This window comes from Triticum dicoccoides, chromosome 3B, assembly GCF_002162155.2.
Source record: "Triticum dicoccoides isolate Atlit2015 ecotype Zavitan chromosome 3B, WEW_v2.0, whole genome shotgun sequence".
In the NCBI taxonomy this organism is placed as follows: Eukaryota; Viridiplantae; Streptophyta; class Magnoliopsida; order Poales; family Poaceae; genus Triticum; species Triticum dicoccoides.
In genome coordinates, this window is record NC_041385.1 from 694,087,239 (window position 1) to 694,096,417 (window position 9,179).

The following is a 9,179-nucleotide window of genomic DNA, read 5'->3' on the forward strand; positions in this document are numbered from 1 at the left end:
CTTTATTTTAGTATATGCTTAGTTTGAACTAGTTGAATTAATATAACTAGTTTATTTTTAGTAAATATTTAGTTGAACTAGTTGAATTAATATATATAGAGAACTAGTTTATTTTGAGTAAATGCTTAGTTGAACTAGTTGAATTAATATATAGAACTAGTTTATTTTTAGTATATGCTTAGTTTGAACTAGTTGAATTAATATAACTAGTTTATTTTTAGTAAATGTTTAGTTGAACTAGTTGAATTAATATATATATAGAACTAGTTTATTTTAGTAAATGCTTTAAACTAATTGAATTTATATAACTATTTTATTTTAGTAAATGCTTAGTTGAATTACTAGAAGTAGTTGAATTAATTGAATTAGTAAGTGATTAATGTTTCGCCTAATATGAACATAGGCAAGGTCGTCTGACGACGGAAAAAATTTCATTATGTGCGATTACTGTGAAGACCAGCGCGGCCAGTGCAACAGAAATTTCCTTGTTGATGGTAGGCGATTCAGCATCAAGCTGGATGAGATTTTCGAATTCGATACAGTAAGTCACAACGACAAAGTCTGTTTTCGTAATTAAGCATGACTTATATATGCTTCATTTGCCTGACTTATAATTTTTAATTTTCACTATTCTACTAGCGCATCCCGTGTCATGCAAGAATTTTTTTCTTGGATAAGATAGGTTTCAAAGATATGGAAACTATGGAGGTAAAGAGAGCTTACCTGAAAACTGAGCATAATGGTTATACTTTCAACGTCAAAGTATACAATACACAAACGTACACATATTTTGAATGCAAAACTTGGCAAGCACTATGCAAGGCTTATGCATTTGAGCCTGGTATGGTTATCACCTTTGATATTCGTCCGAAAGATGATATTGAAGGTAATAGAGACATATGGGTCGATGTGCAGACGCCTCCAGTTCTACCATTATGTGAGTTCTTCTCAACTATATTTTTGTCTTTGATATTGTTTATTCAAAAATAACTGACAACTAATTTCTATTGACAGCTTATTCATTCAACCGAACATGTCCGGCGCTTGGTAGACAGGACCTACTACTGTCCCAGAGCTGAACTAAACTGCGAGGAGATAAGTCATTATGTTTCATGGCTTGAGGATCTTCATACTGTCAAAACAAATTTTCTTCCTGCACTTAAAAATGTTAGTACTCAAAACGTGCGACCAATAGTGATGGTATTGAACTACGGTCCAATCTATTTAGGAATGATGGTAAGATATTTACTATTTGTCCTCAGTGCATATTTTGCATACATAATTTTTTTGCTAAACTTTTATTGCTAAGTATATTAATTAAGTACTATACAATGTTCTTCAACAGGGACTCCCAATGATAGTTGTGCCTCAGGGGATCGAGATTAAAGGTCAGATGTCAATTGTTAGCTTACGGCCAAGATATCCTGCATTGCACATGAATGCATTCAGGATTTCTAGAAGCGATGAATGCTTAATAGTGAAAGATTGGAGGAAAATTGTTAATGATCGCAGAGAAGTACTAGGGGGCAGCAATGAGAAGCGCAGCCCATGATTAGGAGACAGGTTCATCGGCATGCTCCAGTATGATCAATCAGGAGAGCTATACATGTTCTATGCTATTTTACCAAAGAGAGAGTAGCTAGCAGGAGTGATTTAGCTAGTTCTTCATGCCGCTCTTAATTAGTACTTGTCCTTTCATGTCCGTGTTCTTCGTTCTGAACTTAAGTGATTTGCTTTTGTGGTGTTATATATATATATGAACGCTTATAATATCATGACAATCATGTTGAACTCGATCGATAATATTTTTGCTTCTGGTACAAGTGAATGTTTCTTCTTTAAGCTAGTAGTGCTGGTGGTGATTAGATAGCTAGTTAATTATTATATCATTTAATGAAAGAAACCGCAGATTAGTTTCAGCTGGATGAATCCTACCTAGCTAAGTGATCAAGTATATGCCATATCCGTATATATTATATAGTTGATCAAGTATAATATGGATATGGCATATACTCTAGCTAGCTAGCTATATATAGAGATATCCAATAATGCATCCAGTCGAAACTAATCCGTGGTACTTTCACCTAATGATTTAACAACTGATTATAATGTAAAACAATCACTAAATTAAATTGAAAACACAAAATTACAGAAAAAAAACACCCAAAAATTTAGTACCGGTTGGTGTTACCAACCGGTACTAATGCCCTCCACGCAAACGGGCCTGGCTCGTGCCACGTGGTGGCACTTTAGCGCCGGTTCGTGACGAACCGGTACTAAAGGCCGGGGACCTTTAGTCCCCACACTTTAGTGCCGGTTGACGAACCGGCACTAAAGCCCGTTACAAACCGGCACTAAAGGCCGGTTCTGCACTAGTGGAGCCAACATGGGTATCCAGATCCCGCTGTTGGTTATTGGCCGGAGAACGTCTCGGTCATGTCTGCATGATTCCCGAACCCGTAGGGTCTACACACTTAAGGTTTAGTGACGCTAGAGTTATTATGGGAAATCGTATGTGGTTACGAAAGGTTGTTGAAAGTCCTAGATGAGATCCCGGACGTCACGAGGAGTTCCGGAATGGTCCGGAGGTAAAGATTTATATATGGGAATTCCAGTTTCCGTCGCCGGAATGGTTTCGGGGGTTATCGGTATTGTACCGGGACCACCAAAAGGTGTCCGGAGGTCCACCGGGTGGGGCCACCTACCCCGGTGGACTTAATGGGCTGAATATGGGAGGGAACTAGCCCCCTAGTGGGCTGGTGCGCCTCCCAAGGTCCCAAGGCGCCTAGGGTTTGGAAACCCTAGGGGAAGGGGGCGCCTCCACCTTGCTTGGGGGGGCAAGTCTCCCCCTCCTGGCCGCCGCCCCCTCTAGATGGAATCTAGAGGGGCCGGCCCCCTCTCCCCTTCACCCTATAAATAAAGGGAGGGTGGGAGGGCTGCAGCACACCCTTTCCTGGCGCAGCCCCTCTCTCCTCCAACTCTTCCTCCTCCTCCATAGTGCTTGGCGAAGCCTTGCAGGAATACCACAAGCTCCACCACCACGCCGTCGTGCTGCCGGAGCTCCCCCTCAACTTCTCCTCTCCCCTTGCTAGATCCAGAAGAGGAGACGTCCCCGGGCTATACGTGTGTTGAACGCGGAGGCGCCATCCGTTCGGCGGCTAGATCGGATCTTCCGCGATTTGAATCGCCGCGGGTACGACTCCGTCAACCGCGTTCTAGTAACGCTTCCGTTTGCGCGATCTTCAAGAGGTATGAAGATGCACTCCCTCTCTCTCGTTGCTAGCATCTCCTAGATTGATCTTGGTGATACGTAGGAAAATTTTGAATTATTTCTACGTTCCCCAACATGTGCCTCCGGTCTTTCCTCTTGGCCGACTGCACGGCACGCTGCTCCGGCATCAACTGCTTCTTCTTGGGCGGCGCTGCAGTCTTGCGGGCCACACGGGGCTTGGCTTTGGCGGAGGCGATGGAGGTGAGGCCGGCGGCGACTTCGAGGGTCGGCACGTCGTCCTTGGCGAACAGCCGGGAGCGCGAGCGGGCGAGAGTTTTTTGGGAAAGTGTGGTGGAATGGTTAACTTATCTAGCAAAATGTTCAAGTAATTTTAAATAGTATTACCATATTACTTTGAAAAAATCTTATAAATTAAATTGTAATTATGATTACAAAATGTTAGTTCAATTTAAGTAATAAAAATATTTGATAAATTACAATTGACGAATATTATTGTAACTGTACATACATTTGAATTATTATATGCACAATTTTATAATTCATAAGTTTGCTGTTTAAGATTTTTTGTATAATAAAACTTTAGAATTATGAAAATTTTAAAATGTTTTAACGAATATTTACATCTGATTATATTTCAATTATATAGAAATTATGAACATGTGCCACGAGTGAAAGTTATCACAAGTGGATATTAATGAAAATGTGGATATTTTTAAGAACTACATGAAGATTTTATAAATAAGTTATTTTTATGTATAATATGTATAATACACGAATATTTGGAATTTCATTTTATTACGGTGGTTATAGTTTGACAAACTTTTTACAAGATTTCTAGAAAAGCTCACTTGCGCAAAATGGGTTGCACTAGTTGCTGCAGACCATCGCCGAGGATTGCGACTAGATATGTGAAATTGATTGGCGGCCTTCGGAGTCGCCCTCGAGCCATCCTGGAGGCAGTTGGAGAACAGCGATCTGGGGATACAACAATTATGTTCCTACATTCTTCTGAATGTTGAAGATATTTATCTGTACTCAGACCATGAAACTCATTATATTTTTCTATCTCATTAATACTCCCTCCTGCTCGTTGAGGTATATTCTGCGAGCTCAGCTTACCAGGTGTTCTTTGCTGGCCTCGAGAGGTTCCCATGCGGTCGGGCCCTTTGAAAGACTTGGGCCCCGGCCAAGTGCAAGCTTCACTTCTGGCTAGCGATGAGGCGTCGGATTTGGACGGCAGACAGACGCCTTCGACACGGCCTCCAGTCCCATGTCATGTGCCCATTATGCGAGCAGGAGGCTGAGACTGCAGACCACCTGGCACTGGGCTGTGTGTTTGCCAGGGATGTGTGGCACTCTGCCCTCGCACGGTGCGGCCTTGGCCAGTTGGTGCCCAGCATGGATGCAACTCTCATAGAGTGGTGGCCAGCCAGTCGTGCGATGATCCCGAAGGAGCGGAGGAAAGGGTTTGATTCGCTTGCCCTCCTCATCGTCTGGATGCTATGGAGGGAGCGTAATAGTCGTGTCTTCGAGTGGTCAGCAGTCGTTGCTAGAGAGCTTTATCGTCGCATCAGTGATGAGATTGAGCTATGGAAACTTTCTGGTGCGAGGGGGTTGTCGGACTTCTGGAGGTAGGACCTTCTAGCATGTAGGGCGTTGTTGGGTGCCCCATGGTGTTAATGGCTGCCCACCATATGCTACCGTGGGGATGATTGTAACCGCGGCAAGCCGCCGGACTCTCTGTACTTCTATTTCTTTTCTTCTAATACATCGACGCGCAAAGCTTTTGTGTGTTCGCAAAAAAAAAGGTGTCTTGAGCTTAATACAAATTTATACTAGAGCTAGTACAAAGTTGAGACACTTATTTTAGGACGGAGGGAGTAGCATGTATCAATTACTTTTTTTTATATGAAACCAAACATAGTTCAAGTTCCACCCTTTTTACATATTTTTCTCCTCATGCCACTGATCCTTTATACTTCTACCACAATAAGCACTATCGCAAACCTTAGAAACAACATTTCTAGACCCTCCCTTAAAAACCAGCATAATTCAAAGTTAAAGGGCTTTAAATATTTTGTTAATTAATTCCAAAATCTAATAATAAAAGAGCATGTTCTGAATTAATCCAGGCAGTCAATGACATACCTTTTTTTTTCAAAAAAGCTATGATCAGACCCTCTATTTTAGATATGCATTTCTTTTTATGCTACTAGAACAAAACAGACTATTAAGGTGAAGAGGCCTACGCGGTCATGGGTCAAGTTAGTTTGTAAACATATCATTTTTTTAGAATGATATCTTTTCATCTCTGTAGTGACGAAATACCTAAGTCGCTTTTCTTGAGAATGATTTGAATCTTGCCATGCATCCACATCGAGTATGACATATGGCATGTATCATACCTGAAACCTATCAGCACCTCAAGAGTTTTCCAGGACAGACATGAAAAAGAAACAAGATTAATCTCCGAAAAGCAAACTTCTTATAGATGCAAATCATAATTTACATCCAGAAACTCGAACGGGCATAGTATCCATTTCATTGCAAACAACCACAAGCCAACCAGCTAGTCCCTAGCTACATCCAGAACGCTACAGGAGAGAAATCTGTGAAATACTTCGACAATGGATAAGAGCTGGTGGTACAATCGATGGTGGTCTGCAGCTCTCCCTTATGACTGTACCTCAGGCCAAACCTGGTCATGTGGAGCATGCAACCATCACAATCCCCAAAGGCTTCCTCATACTCCATGTGACGCCCCCGATTCAATCGTACACTAATCATGCACGCAAATGTGTACGATCAAGACCAGGGACTCACGGGAAGATATCACAACACAACTCTACAAATAAAAATAAGTGATACAAGCATCATAATACAAGCCAGGGGCCTCGAGGGCTCGAATACAAGTGCTCGATCATAGACGAGTCAGCGGAAGCAACAATATCTGAGTACAGACATAAGTTAAATAAGTTTGCCTTAAGAAGGCTAGCACAAACTGGGATACAGATCGAAAGAGGCGCATGCCTCCTGCCTGGGATCCTCCTAAACTACTCCTGGTCGTCGTCAGCGGGCTGCACGTAGTAGTAGGCACCTCCGGTGTAGCAGGGGTCGTCGTCGACGGTGGCGTCTGGCTCCTGGACTCCAGCATCTGGTTGCGACAACCAGAAAGAAAGGAAAGGGGAAAAAAGTGGGGAGAAAGCAACCGTGAGTACTCATCCAAAATACTCGCAAGCAAGGAGCTACACTACATATGCATGGATATATGTGTAAAGGGCCATATCAGTGGACTGAACTGCAGAGTGCCAGAATAAGAGGGGGATAGCTAATCCTGTCGAAGACTACGCTTCTGGCAGCCTCCGCCTTGCAACATGTAGCAAAGAGTAGACTGAAGTCCTCCAAGTAGCATCGCATAGCATAATCCTACCCGGCGATCCCCTCCTCGTAACCCTGAGAGAGAGCGACCACCGGTTGTATCTGGCACTTGGAAGGGTGTGTTTTATTAAGTATCCGGTTCTAGTTGTCATAAGGTCAAGGTACAACTCCAAGTCGTCCTGTTACCGAAGATCACGGCTATTCGAATAGATTAACTTCCCTGCAGGGGTGCACCAACTTACCCAACACGCTTGATCCCATTTGGCCGGACACACTTTCCTGGGTCATGCCCGGCCGCGGAAGATCAACACGTCGCAGCCCCACCTAGGCTCAACAGAGAGGCCAGCACGCCGGTCTAAACCTAAGCGCACAGGGGTCTGGGCCCATCGCCCATAGCACACCTGCACGTTGCGTACGCGGCCGAAAGCAGAACTAGCCCCTTAATACAAGAGCAGGCTTATGTTCCAATCCGGCGTGCGCCACTCAGTCGCTGGCGTCACGAAGTGCTTCGGCTGATACCACGACGCCGGGATACCCATAACTACTCCCACGTAGATGGTTAGTGCGTATAGGCTCGTAGCCGACTCAGATCAAATACCAAGATCTCGTTAAGCGTGTTAAGTATCCGTGAACGCCGAACAGGGCCAGGCCCACCTCTCACCCAGGTAGTCTCAACCTGCCCTGTCGCTCCGCCACAAAGTAACAGTCGGGGACCGTCGGGAACCCAGGCCCACCTCTACCGGGATGGAGCCACCTGTCCTTTCAGCCCCCATCTCCGAACAGTATCACAGGTAATGTAACAGTGTAAAGTATATAGTATATGCCCGTGATCACCTCCCGAAGTGATCACAGCCCAGTAGTATAGCATGGTAGACGGACAAGAGTGTAGGGCCACTGATGGAACACTAGCATCCTATACTAAGCAGTAGGATAGCAGGTAAAGGTAACAACAGTAGTAGCAAGGACAGGCTATGCAGCAGTATAGGATTAACTGAAAGCAGTAACATGCTACACTACTCTAATGCAAGCAGTATAGAGAAGAGTAGGCGATATCTGGTGATCAAAGGGGGGGCTTGCCTGGTTGCTCCGGCAAGAGAGAGGGGTCGTCAACTCCGTAGTCGAACTGGGCAGCAGCAGTGTCGGTCTCGTAGTCTACCGGAGATAAGAGGGGGAAGAAACAATGAATACAATGCAAACATAAACACGACGATGCGTGACGTGACAATGAGCGGTGCTAGGTGTGCCCTAACGTGGTATGAGGTGGTACCGGTTAAGGGGGGAAACATCCGGGAAGTATTCCCGGTGTTTCGCGTTTTCGGGCAGAGGAGCCGGAGGGGGAAAGTTGCGAGTTCGATAGGTTAGGGGTGTGTGGTGGACGAACGGATTGCGTGTCCGGAATCATCTCGTCGTTCTGAGCAACTTTCATGTTGAAAATATTTTAATCCGAGTTACGGATTAAAAGATATGATTTTCTAAAGATTTTATTAATTTCTGGAATGTAATTAATTATTTAATTGAATCCGAAAATGAAATTATGACATCAGCATGATGTCATGTTGACATCAGCAGCCAACATGGATTGACTAAGTCAAACTTACACGTGGGTCCCATTTGTCATACTTTCTTAGCTAATTAACAGTAGTTAATTAGGTAAATTAGTCATTAGGTTAATTAACCTTATTTAGTTAATTTAATCAGAATTAATTAAGTTAATTATTTAGTTAATTAACTAATTAGTTAATTAATTTTATTAGTAATTAATTATTTATTATATTTTTTATATATATTTTATTTTTTTTAATTCTTTTTCTTTTATAAACGTTCTGGGGCTGGGGCCGTTCGGTCAGTGGCCTAAGGCCTTATCGGGCACAGGGGGAGCGGGCGCTGGGTGCTACGGTTACGGGCGCCGGGCGTGATGGCGCCCGAGCGGAGGCCGAGCACGGGCGGCGGCCAGCGAGGGGCCGCGGCGGAGGCCGGCGCAGGGCTCGCGGAGAATCGCCGCAGAGGTGCGGCCGGTCGAGGGCGACAACGGCGAGCGAGAGGCGCCGGTGCATAGGGGGGGCTGCGAGCACTCGGGGAAGCCGGAGACGGCGCCGCGGCGGCAGTTGGCCGGAGCAAGAGGCGGGCGAGCGCGAGGCGCGTGGGTCGGCGAGGCCAGAGCAGCGCCGGTGAGGCGGGACCTCGCATGCGGGAGAGTGACGAGCGGGAACTGGAGCGGACGCGGTCAGGGTCAGGCGCGGTCGAGGCGAGGACGGCCAGTGAGCCACGGTGGTGCGGCCCGAGACAGAGGGGAAAGGAGGGGGGGTCCTCACAGCGGTGCGTAGGGCGATGGCAGCGGTTGCCGAGGAGGAGGACGGGGACGCGTGCGTTGCCGGAGATGAGGAGGCGGTCCGGCGAGGTGGCATTCCGACGAGGGAGGCTTCGGGCGGTGGCGAGCGTCGGGGTCGGGGACGAGGCAGTCCGGCGACGGCGCGGCCGCGGAGGAGGCGGCGACGATCGAGCGGCGCCGTTGCGGTGGCGCCAGCGGTGGGGCGACAACAAGTGGGGACGGGGCGCGGTTGACCGCGAT

The 9,179-nt window shown here is 45.8% G+C and overlaps 1 pseudogene; it reads right to left on the reverse strand.

Moving 5' to 3' along the window:
• Positions 1-5,812: 5,812 nt before the first annotated feature.
• The window catches only part of LOC119279815, a 14,658-nt pseudogene continuing 11,291 nt past the window's right edge, over positions 5,813-9,179 (reverse strand).